The 12,015-nt window shown below is 45.9% G+C and overlaps 1 long non-coding RNA gene across 1 annotated transcript in view; it reads left to right on the forward strand.

The window, feature by feature from the left end:
• Positions 1-12,015, forward strand: part of LOC125618653 — an 82,261-nt gene that overhangs the window by 54,865 nt on the left and 15,381 nt on the right. The window contains exon 4 of the long non-coding RNA XR_007349993.1: positions 4,327-4,616. This is a non-coding gene — a long non-coding RNA (uncharacterized LOC125618653). The remainder of the gene's footprint in view (positions 1-4,326; positions 4,617-12,015) is intronic.

Here is a 12,015-nt window from a genome sequence, read left to right on the forward strand (position 1 = left end):
CTGTGGGTTCTGCATGTGTAGATTCAGCCAACTGAATATTTAAAAGATTGTTAAAATTTTATATCTGTACTGAATATGTACAGAATATTTTTCTCCTCATTATTCCCTAAACAATACAGTGTAACAACTATTTACATAGCACTTACATTGTATTAGGTATTATAAGAAATCTAGAGATCATGTAAAGGATGTCAGTAGGTTATAAGCAAATGCTACACCATTTTATACATATGTATATAAAACATTTGAGCATCTGTGTATTTTGGTATTCTCTGAGAGGAGCCTGGAGCCAATCTCCTCAATACCAAGGGACAGCTCTATGTAGAGTTTGGCACTACACTTGGATTCAGAGCATAACCCCAGGGATCAGGGGACTTCTGAACCCAAAACTCCAGGCACACTGGATATTGCAGGTCCTTGGAGGTGCCATGCTGATCCTCACTGGGCTGTCACACTCTGCATGGATCACCCTTCCTTCACTCCCACCTGTTTATGCTGGGAAGACTCCAAACATCTACTTTCTGTGAAGTCTCCTGAGGGGCTGGCCGCTGGCAGCCCCTTCCCATGTCTCTCCCGTGGGCTTCCACTGCCCCTCGCCTTGCTTTAACTGTTTGCAGGCACATTGGATCCTACTCCTGATGGGGAATTGGAGAAAGGCCCTAGACCTTATTTATGCTCTTCTCTCTCACGGGTAGCAGATCACCTGGAGCACAGCAGGCTTTCACTAAATGCACTCGTTCACAAAACAAGTGTTTCCAAATTGTGTGTCCTTCCTCGGGCTCTAATTAAGGTCCTGGAGATGTACCAGTGAAAAGTATGGGTCCAGACCCTTTGCCCAGGGAGAGTACCTAGAGGCTGAGGAGCCAGAGGATAAATCAGAGAAAAGGTAAGAGCATATATCATGTTCGACACTGTCAAGTGCCAAGGAGAAAAATCTAACTCAGAGGAAGGATCTGAAAGAATCGTGCATCCGTTGAACAAGCTTGTTATGGTTTAGATATACTAGTTGCCCCCCAAAAGCTCATGTTTGAGACAGTACAAAGAAGTGTGGAAATGAAATGATTGGGTTAGGAGAGCCTTAACCTAATCAGTGCACTAACTGGGTGGTGACTATAGGCAGGTAGGGGTGGCTGGAGGAGGTGGGACCCTGGTGGCATGCCTTTGGGGTATACATTCTGTCCCTCTCTGCTTCCTGATGCCATGTCCTGAGCTGCTTTCCTCCACCATGCCCTTCCACCATGATGTCTGCCTCACCTCAAGCCCAGAGCCATGGAGCCAACCATCTATGAACTGAGATCTCTGAAACAATGAGCCAAAATAAACGTGTCCTCCTCTACGTTATTCTTGTCAGATGTTTTGATCCCAGCAGTGAAAAGGCTAAAACAGAACTATTCCTTCTCCCAAGGGATTTTATGAATTCCCAGGACAAATAGGAAAATGGGGATATACTTGGGATGAATAAATTCAAGAGAAAGCAAGGCATCTGGCTACTACACATTAATATCTTTTTTTAAAATTTGGTTTTGACCCTCCAGTGATTGGACTTAATAGGAGCCGGTGGTCTGAGCGATCCCTGAATATTAGCAAGTAGACCTGCGTTGCTCCCCAGCTCTAGGGCTCGGGCTTGCTGGGCTGGGTTTCTCTCAGCCCTGGAGCCTCCTCATGGCTGCCTGGCTCCTCCCCTGCCCAAGTATCTACTGGGTGGTGGAGCAGGTGCTCAGGCATCTTGGCTTGTGTCAGGGTTCTTCCAGCCTCACAAACACAGGCACACGTGCACGGACACACACACACACACACACACCTTTTCACAAAAGATCTGCAGCCCCTGCCATGGAGCCTGGAGGGGGTTGTGCACTTGTGTCAGCTCTGGAGAAGGACCGTAAACTCTGCCCCACCACTGACTCAGCCCTTGGGACCCCCTTCCCTCAGCACGTGGCATGCTCGCTGTCCTGGGTGAGCCCTCAGGAAGCCACCTTCGGGTGGTTTTCAAATGCATCGTTGTCTGGGAACCTCAGCGCCCCCCCCCCACCCCTGCCATTCAAATGTCTGTGTGGGTGACCACTGTGGCTGAATTGTAGCCCCCCATTAGCACACTGAAGTCCCCACCCCCTGTACCTCAAAAGGGAACTGTATTTGGAGACAGAGTCTTTAAAGAGGGGATCAAGGATAAATGAAGTGGTATGGGTGGGCCCTCACCCAACAGGGCTGGTGTCCTTCTAAGAAGAAGGGGTTAGGACATAACGCAGCCTTAGGGCCTGCCTTGCAGGGGCCAGGGAGGAGGTGGCCATCTGCAAGCTGAGGAGAGGGGGCTCAGAGGGTTATACTGCATCTCTTTACTGCGACTCGCTGAGGACTTTGGAGAATGTCTCCAGTCTCTGCACAGAAACGCGCTTCATCCTGAACAAAGGCCATCTCCAGCCCCTCCTCACCCACCCACCCCTCTGCAGCAGGGGATGCAGCTCTCCAAGAGGGCAGGAGCCCTCCCCGTCAAGTGGTCCTGGCTGGAATTATCTAGTGAAGCTTTGCTTCATTATAGATATTATTGTCAAGCCAAAGAAAAAAAATGAAATGGCTCTAAATTGGAAATCATATTAATTAAAACAATCATTACTATTGTCTCCAGGACCAAAATGGGGTTTTTAGGTAAGATTGTGTTTTTCCCCTCTGGATAAAAGAAGAATTTTTTTTTTCTTTTCATTTTTGAGCCTCAATAAACAGAAAAAAGAGCAGCACACTTTTGAAGAGGGTTGGAAAATAAAAAAAAATAAAAAAAGAATGATAATTCATTATTCAGTAATCAACTTCAACTGCAAAACCAGCAGATTGTGCAGAGAGCACAGGGCTGTGGGGAAAGGCAGAGGCAGACCCTGCCCAGCTCATATCCTCTGGAGTGAATCATCTCCACAGAGACCTTATTAAGAGGAGAAAGATGGGGAACTAGCATGGGGGAACCTCTGTTTGCAGCCTCTACCTTTGTACAGCACATTAACATGCACAGTCATTGTTTCTGGGCCTGCACTCCGTACTCTCCAAGCCCCACTCCCAGATTAAAAATTACTATATACTCATCTGCCGTAAGGTTCCAGAACAGATCCTCTCTTCTGGGACCTCTGAGTACAGAGAGAAACAACATCTTTGCAAGAGGACAAACCTGTGATGCAGCCTCTATTTGTTGGTCTGCTCCTTCTCTGTGCTGTCATGGTAGGAAGAATTTGAGGATGGTCCCTGAGAGCCCCCTCCAGAGTGTATGAACACCTTCTCCCCGTCGTCATCCGGGAGACTTAAATCCAGGTGCTACTCTGAAGGGCTTTTGTAAATGCAATCAATATGCCAAATGGTGACGTGGAGGAGAGTATCCTGGTTGAGCCTCACCTAATCAAGTGGACCCTGAAATGAGACTGGGCTTTTCCTGAAGATTTGGCAGTGAAGGGGACTTGACCTCAGGGAAGATGTCCATGGCTGGCATTGAGGATGGAGAGTGTCATGGTTTAGATATGAGGTGTCTCCCTAAAGCTCATGTGTGAGACAATGGAAGAATTTTCTGAGGTGAAATAATTGAGTTGTGAAAGTCTGAACCTAAACAGTGCATTAATCCACCAAAAGGGATCAACTGGGCAGTAACTAAGTAGGCAGGGTGTGGCTGGAGGTGCAGGGTCACCGGGGAGTGACTTTGGGGTTTATGTTTTGTCCCTGGTGAGTGGAGCTCTCTTTCTCTGCTTCATGATAGCCATGTCCTGAGCTGCTTTCCTGTTAGAGTTTGGATGTGAGGTGTCCCCCAAAAGCTCATGTGTGAGACAATGCAAGACCGTTCCGAGGAACAATGACTGGGTTGTGAGGGTCTTAAGCCAATCAGTGAGTTAATTCCCTGATAGGGATTAACTGAGCTGTAACTGAAGTGGTGGGTGTGGCTGGAGGAGGTGGGAATCGGGGAGTGGCTTTGGAATATATATATGTATGTATCTGGCAAGTGGACAACTCTCCCTGCTTCCTGATCACCGTGATGTGAGTTGCTTCCCTCTGCCACACACTCCACCATGATGGTCAGCCTCATGGTGCGCCATGAGAAATGGAGCCAGCCTTCTATGAACTAAGACCTCTGAAACTGTGAGCCCTCAAATAAACTTTCCCTCCTCTATAGTTGTTCTGGTCAGATCCTTTAGTCATAGCAGCAAAAAAGCTGACTAAAACATTCCCTCTACCTTGCCCTTCTGCCACGAGATTCTGCTTTACTTTGGGCCCAGAGCTTGGGAGTCAGCCGACCATGAACTAAACCTCTGAAACTGTGAGCCAAAATAGACTTTTCCTCCTCCACTTTGTTCTTGTCAGGTGTCCTGGTCACACTGAAACATAGCTGACTCAAGCAAGAGGGTCATGTGATAAGGAATGTGGATGACTTCTAGGGTCTGATAGCAGCCCCCTGTGATAGCCAAGAAGGAAAAAAGGACCTCAGTCCTATAAGCACCAAAGAACTGAATTCTGCCACAACCACATGATCTTGGAAGAAGACCCTGCATTCCAGAGGAGAAAAATGATTAATTTGGCCTTGGATGACCCTGGGCAGAGAACCTAGCTATAACATGCTTGGACTTTGGATCCACCAAACTGTGAGCAAGTAAGTAAATCTCTTTTAAGCTATTAAATGTGTGGTATTTGCTCTGCTGCAATAGTAAACTAATAGCTTTCATGGATCCTACAGAATTCTGCTGACAGAGCTGGGCACTTACATAATCTGCTTTGCAAAATGTTTCCAGGTGTGCAGTTACGTTCAGGCTTCTTGAGATTCAGAGCCCCTCAAAGGCAGGGATGATGGGTACCTCCCCTGTGTGAGAGAGTATGGCGGTGGTTAAGAGCACTGAAGTCAAACAGTATCTGTTAGACTCAGAGCCTTAAAACGTCAACCATTTTGCCATATCAAGACAAAACAGTTTTGCTATTTCTAAGAAAAGGCTAATGATGAGATCGAGATTATTATGAGGATTAAATGAGACGATCTATATAGACCAGTACCATGCTCTCACATAAAACATGATGAATAACTTTATGCAAATCATTGCTTATTTTCAACCACTAAACAGACTGAGAAGCTATTTTATGCCTGAGTAGGTGCTAGGCTAGGTGCTAGCACTACCCAACCCTGGCTTTTAAGTACCTTGAAATCAATCTAGTCCCCAGCTGTTTGGGGGCATGTTCTCTTCAAAGAAGGAGTTCTATATTTGGAGGGTGAGTAGCACAGGGAGTGGGCTGTAAGTGGGCTGAGTCTAGGTTCCCCAGCAGGTACATTGGAGGGTCCAGGAGCTCTTTTACGATCCCAAGCATGTCCTGGAATCTTGTACCACAAAAGCAGAGCCAGGATGAAGAAGCACGTCCAGCCTTGTTTGATGTGGGAATCATGGGAAGTCCTTATGACAATGCAGACCCAGGGCAGCAGAGGGGTGCTTGCTGCACATTTCATATGCACCCCTCACTCTGACTCTGTCCAGTGATCTATTGCTGTGTAACAAAACTACCCCCAAACTCAGAGCCTCAAAACATCAACCGTTTTGTTATATCTCAAGATTTTGTTGGGTATTTGGGAATTGGGGCAGGGCTTGACTAGACAGTTCTTCTGCTCTGTGTGGGGCTGACTGAGGTCCCTGGGGGACATCTAGCCAGCAGATGAACTGGTCTGGAAGAGTCCATGGTGGCTTTACTTCATAGTTTGTTACTTTTCTAGGGATGCAAACCAAGACTGGCAGAGTATCCTAGGAGACAGGGTGGGGAAACTGCCACTGACGCAAGGCCTAGGCCCCCAAACTGGCTTAATACCACTTGTATTTTATAGGACAAAGCAAAGATAGAGTCAAGGGGAAAGGACAGACCCAGACCTACCTCTCAGTGAGAAGAATGTAGAAAAGGCAGGTTTCATCCCCCACAGACTGAAGCAGGGTCAGGAAACACTGTTTGCTACAGAGTTTTAAATAACTAAGGCCTACAGTCTGAACATAGGTCAATAAAAGTTTTTTTTGTTTTGTTTTTGTTTTTGTTTTGTAAAAGACCAGATAGTAAATATCCTAAACTTTGTGAGCCACATATAATCTTCGTTACATATTCTTTTTTTTTTTTAAACTTACAATCCACCACTACAAAATTATAAAAACCATTCTTAATGTCTAGGCTGTAGCCAGATATGGCCCATGGACTGTATGTAGTTTGCCAACTCTTGTTCTAGAATCATCTTCCATGCCACAGATCCTGGCCAAACTCAGTATCATGACAGCTTCTGCCCATTGTAACAGTGACACTGAAAATCTTGGAGCTGAAAAGGACTTTGGAAGTCACTTACTCCATCTGTCCTAAAGGTGTAGAAACTGAGGTTCAGAGAGATTAAGGGATGTGGCAGAAGTGCCATAGCTAATTAAAGGTGGACCCCCAGAGACTCCCATGCTCCTCTGTCCTAATCCATTGTTTTTCCCAGTGCAACAGACTACATTTCAAAATGCCATTTTTCTAGTCAGCAGAAATAGCAAATATCTAGGAGGATGGGTTAGACATAGCAGCAATGAAATATGCTTGGACCCTGGGGACCTTGGAACATGTTCCCCCGGCTGGCTGTGGGCCAGGTTATAAGTAGAGGCCAGTTTTGCTGCAGCACTGCTTGGCCGGTCTCTGGTGACTGGCTGAAAAAACAGTCATCTGTCACTCCCATGGGATGATCTCTGGTGAAGATGCAGAACACGTAAGAAAGAAAAGGCAGGTGAGGAGGGGTTACACATGGACCTGCGGGAGGTGGACTTTGTGGGGCCAGAGCTTCTGGCTGGAGGGAAGCAGCAGGACCACCAGTCATTTCCTTAGTGGGAGGTGCTGTCCAGAGGAGGGCCTCACCTTGCTGAGGTCCTCAGGAAGCCTTTTATTATCAGCAGTCGCTTTCTTGCATCTCCACACCCCTGTGTGCTGTCTCTTATTCAGACATCCTCAGGCCTGCAAGACTTTCTAGAAATCTGAAATGTCATCTTCCAGAGTTTTCCCTCAGCTTCCCAGGGATATGAAGGCACTTGTTCCAGTCTCTCTCTCTCTCTCTCTCTCTCTCTCTCTCTCTCTCTCTCTCTCTCTGTTTTTATTGTGTGTAAATAATATAAATAATCTGACCCCAAGTCACCTAGTGAGCTTGCTGCAAGTTCCATTCCTCTTATATATCTCTTTTCTCATAGGCATTATCCAATTGTATTAGAGTTATTTGTTTCTATATCTGTTTCCTTATTAGACTGGAGGGCAACTAATGGCAAGAATATGCTTTTATTTTTATTTTTCAGTCTCACAGCCCCCACTACAAAGTCCATTGTAGAATAGGTGTTCAAATAAGTGTTTGTGAATGAGGACGTGTGAGAATTCATGAAAGGGAGTCCATTGGCAGTGGTCTGTCTGCATTCGTCCTGGGAGAGGGTGCCATTTTCTTCATTACTGGCTCTGAAGAACTGGAATCAGTTGAAATAGTCACTGCCAGGAGCTTCTGAAATATTCTCCTTTGGGACTTAAACAGTGGTACCCTTCTTTAAGGAGTTGATGAGACAGGATTCTGTTTAGTCTCTTGCAAGGTCTCTTTTAAACTGTGGTTTGGACATCTTCCACCCCCCTTCCCCAGAATCCTAGACACTGGGCTTCTGGACTGACCATATGTTCTGGCTCTTTACAAAGGAAAACACACAAGGTCAACAGTTGGCTTTTGATAATTTGGTTTATGAAACATTCGAGAATCTTTGCTTAATATATAATTCATACTTTAGAGGAATATAATTATGAACTCCGGCCGGAGTTCTCTTGAATGAGCCTTGGCAGTCCCAGATACTCTTCATATGGCTGGTTTTTGATTCACAGTAACGAGACACTGGCTGCTCATAATCCCTTTCCACATATCAATTTTATTTTTTACATCGATTCCTGCCTTTTGCCCACATAATGCAAGCTTTTAGTAAATCCATTCTGACCTTTTTGCAATGGCAGTGCAGAAGAGGATGACATTATTGGTTTTCCAACAGTTTTGCCCAGTTGTTGGATGCTGACATGAATTCTAGACTGTTGGGCAGGTGAGTTTCCCAGGCAAAGGAAAGATGCTTGTCTTGTCTCTTTACAGGAAAAAGGCATATTGAGTGATTTGGTGCACCCCTTCACAGCTGCCCATCATATAGCTCTGTTGCAGCAGCGGTTTTGCTGATAAAGTTAAAAATAGCCAATTGGAGGGAGAGTGTGGGCTTGCATGGTATTAGACTATGCAGATAGATTTTAAATTCTGTGGACCTGGTTAAAGTTTAACCTTCTCTTGCTTATTGGCTTCTATGTGAGTGTGGACCAATCAGCAGGGAGCATGGGTCACACAGGGGAGGAGAGCTCAAGAGCTGGGAAAGACTGCATTTTTTATTTACAAGGCAGCCTTGTTGGTAATTCTATAGTTTTTCTAGTTTTAGATCTAGTCTAAGATAGAGAGGTGGAAGTGGGCAATGCTTAGAAGGACATTGAATGAGTTGGTGTGGCTGCATTTTAGCAAAAGTTATGGCTGTAGAAATGCACCCCCTGAAGACAAATAAACTAATGACTACTCACGCAGGACCTAGAGCAGAGACAAAAAGCCTGGAATACAGAGAAATCATTTTGATTTTCTGCCACACTGGATCTCCTGTTCCAATTGCAGGCATATTACTTCCTGGCTTTGAACCTCAGTGTCCTTCTCCGTAGGTTGGGGATAATACAGCACTCTGCTTGGAGCCTCCCAGGTCATTTAGCTCTGGCAAATACTCCTAGCCTGTAGAAATGAAGGCTGGCTTCAGGCAAAATTGTTCCTCATGCCTCAATCCTGTTCAACACCCTGGGAGGTCCACTTCCTTTTCCATCTCTGGAAAGGGAGATGTGGCCAGTCCTGAGGTCCGCCCTTTCACCCCATGTTTTGAATATGTCCCCCAGAATTCATGTGTTGGAGACTTAATCCCCAGGGTTAGTGTTGGACGGGGGTCTAATGGAGGTGTTGGGGTCCTAAGAGCTCTACCTTCGTGAACAGATTAATGCCATTATGCAAAGGGATCATGAGAGCGGGTTCACTCTCTTGGGCTGTTGTCCTCCTGCCTTCTTCCACATGATAGACGTGATGGAGGCTGTCACCAGAGGCCAGTACCTTGACCATGGGCTTCATGGCTTCCAGAACCATGAGAAAATAATCAGTGTTAATTATAAGCTACGCAGTCTCTGGTGTTCTGTTATTAGCAGCACAACAAGACTAAGACATCTCCCACTGCCAGGTGAGGAGTGGACGTTGAAGTGGACCCCGGATATCCCCCAATGGGGAACTGCGATGGGGGTACCTGAGTGGTAGTCAGTACCTATATTTTATTCATGGACTCAAATAAATGATAAACTCATACCCCTCCACAAACTACCCCAGGGATTGACTGAGTTGTGTTGTAGGAAACATCAAGGAACAGCTAAGATGCTAGTGTTTGAAGACTTTCTCCCCGACCCTCCCCAAGTTCAGGATTGTTGTTTCCATCCAGGAAAAAAGTCTCTCTTGTCCTCTGTTGTAGGTGAGAAGCAGCTTCTTTGATGAAAGAAAGGCATTCTCAGTGAAATTTCCTCCAGGGAGCCCCAGACATCTCCACCCTAGACATGAGCACCACAGATGAAATGTGGACCCGGACCACAGAGGCACTGTGTTGTTCAAGGGCACTGCCCTAAACCCGTGAAAATTCTTGGAGGCAGTGACAGGTAGATGTTGAGACAGGAGAGATGAAGGAGGTGGAGGAGGCAGGGCAGGGGAGTCTTGCAAGAGTCAGAAACTATCCACAGTGAAACTCTAGATCGGGGCAGACTGCCGGCTGCTTCTGTCTGGTTCGCAAGCTATGAATGGTTTTTGTATTTTTAAATGGTTGAAAAAAAAGAAAAAAAATATTTTGTGCCTTGTGAAAATTATATAAAATTTCAAATGTCAGGGTCCATAAATAAAGTTTTGTTGGAGCACGGCCACGCCCGCTGGTTATTGTCTATGAGTCCCTGCGCTACCATGGCAGGGTTGAGCAATTGCAACAGGGACCCACAAAGCTAAAAATACTCGCCATCTGCCCTTTCCTGGCAGATTTATAATATGCTGACCCCTGCTCTGGACAGTATCTTAAACAGAGGTATGTAAATTCGGTTTAAACTTTCCCCAGCAAGAAGCACTTAGCAATCATTTGTTACTGCATCTCTTTTCTAGCGCAAGGGCCACGGCTGCAAAGGCAGGTGGAGAGAGACCTCCCCTGTTATGCCTCTCGCTCTGATCAGCCCCTCAGCCACCTGCACGACTCCTTACACCCCTTATTGCTCCCTTTGGAAGCCAGCCTACTGGTTGAACTCAATGTACATGCGGTTTCATTTGAGCAATCATATGCGGATTACATCCAAGTTTCTGAAATACCACAGAAAAAGTTATTTATGGAAATATGTGTGAAATGTGTTACAATGATTTCCATATCTTACAAATGATAGGCACAGCACCGCCATATTTGAAAAACCGAAGGGGTATTAATCACTGTGTGATATGCAGTGTTATTAAACTTCATGGTATTGAAGGTCCCATCACAGGGTGTAGGTAATCTGGCTACTTAATTACACCTGTGGAATACTGGCTGCATGGCTGAGGTGAGCACTACAGTATTTGCCACCCCTCTATAGCTCATGACATGTATTAGGAATTCACAGATGCGTGTTTTCCCCTTGGCATTTTTTACCCTGTTAGCACTTGCAAAGTGACTGTTGGACAAGAAACTAACATTAGCCAGCCTAGAATTGTTTTTATTTCCACCACTTTCCACCAACCAGATCTTCCTTTAATTAGGTTCCTGTGTGAACTAACCATTTTAAAAATGTGTATGTGCATATATATGGGATTTTTTTTTTTTTTGGCAGTTTGCTTTACTTCTAAGTGGCTGAATCCTTATATATTCCCCAAGGAACTTGTTACATAACCCAGAGACAGGTTTTTAACTCAGGAGAATCTAGTGCAGTTGGAAGGACAGGAATATATTGAAAGAGAGCTAAAGCAATAAAATAGTTATAAGACTGCCTCATGAAGAAGCTTCCTGGGAGTGCGGGGAAGGGCCTGGGGCTTAGATTTGGCCACTGAGAGGTGGAGAGACAGATGAGCCATGGTGGAAGGTAGGATTCCGGAAGGGGCAGAGGCGAAGGTATTTTTTTTTTTTTTCCTGAAAGTCTTCTTGAGAAAGGAAGATGGGAACAGGTTCAAGTTCAGAAATAAAGCAGCAAATTAATTTGGAAAGAACGTGGATGGAGAAAAGGAGGCTGTGGGGGTAGCAGTGATGTGAGGGGGATCTGGTTCCAGGAGCCATTGTGAACGGGAGCATGTGCAAGGAGGTGGGTGGGTGGCAGAGAGGAGCCTGCGAAGGAGAAGCTAAGTGAAGGCGAGACATGGCGCTGGGCTTGCCCGCGCCTGCTACGTGGGTGTTGGGAAGGAGAGAAAATAGCAGGACGGGGCAACGGGGAAGGCATTAATTGCATGCCACCTGTTTCTGTAACCCCACCATAAGTACCATGTCCCCATCAGGCTTTTTAATGGACCATTGAGGTGAACCTTGTGGCTTGGTGCCCGTCAGGAGTGACGGTATTGAGGCGGACAGCCCTGGGGCTCTGCCTCTCCCCTGCAGTTCATCATGTCTGAATTAAAAAGGGAATTGTTTGGACAAGCCTGTTAAGTGAATGTTTTTCCTGCATTAGTGGGAGAGCTTAAGGAGCTCCCATTGGATGGAGCCAGGATCTGAACTACCCACAGCTGTGCTGGGGGATATTTATGTACTGACATTCACATCGCCTCTCTCCTGGGCCATTTTGGCCTCCTATTCAGATTGAGCCAAGGTATCCATCCAAACCTCTGCCCAGACTGAACTCGCCCTGAGTCCCTCTCCTAAATTGTCCAAAATGTTTAAGGCCTAGATGAGCACTCCAATATGGTTGTTTCAGTGAGACTCTGAGTGAGCATGTGTTCACTTAGGGGGGTGTGTG

Source organism: Marmota marmota, unplaced genomic scaffold (genome assembly GCF_001458135.2).
Source record: "Marmota marmota marmota unplaced genomic scaffold, marMar, whole genome shotgun sequence".
Taxonomy (NCBI): Eukaryota; Metazoa; Chordata; class Mammalia; order Rodentia; family Sciuridae; genus Marmota; species Marmota marmota.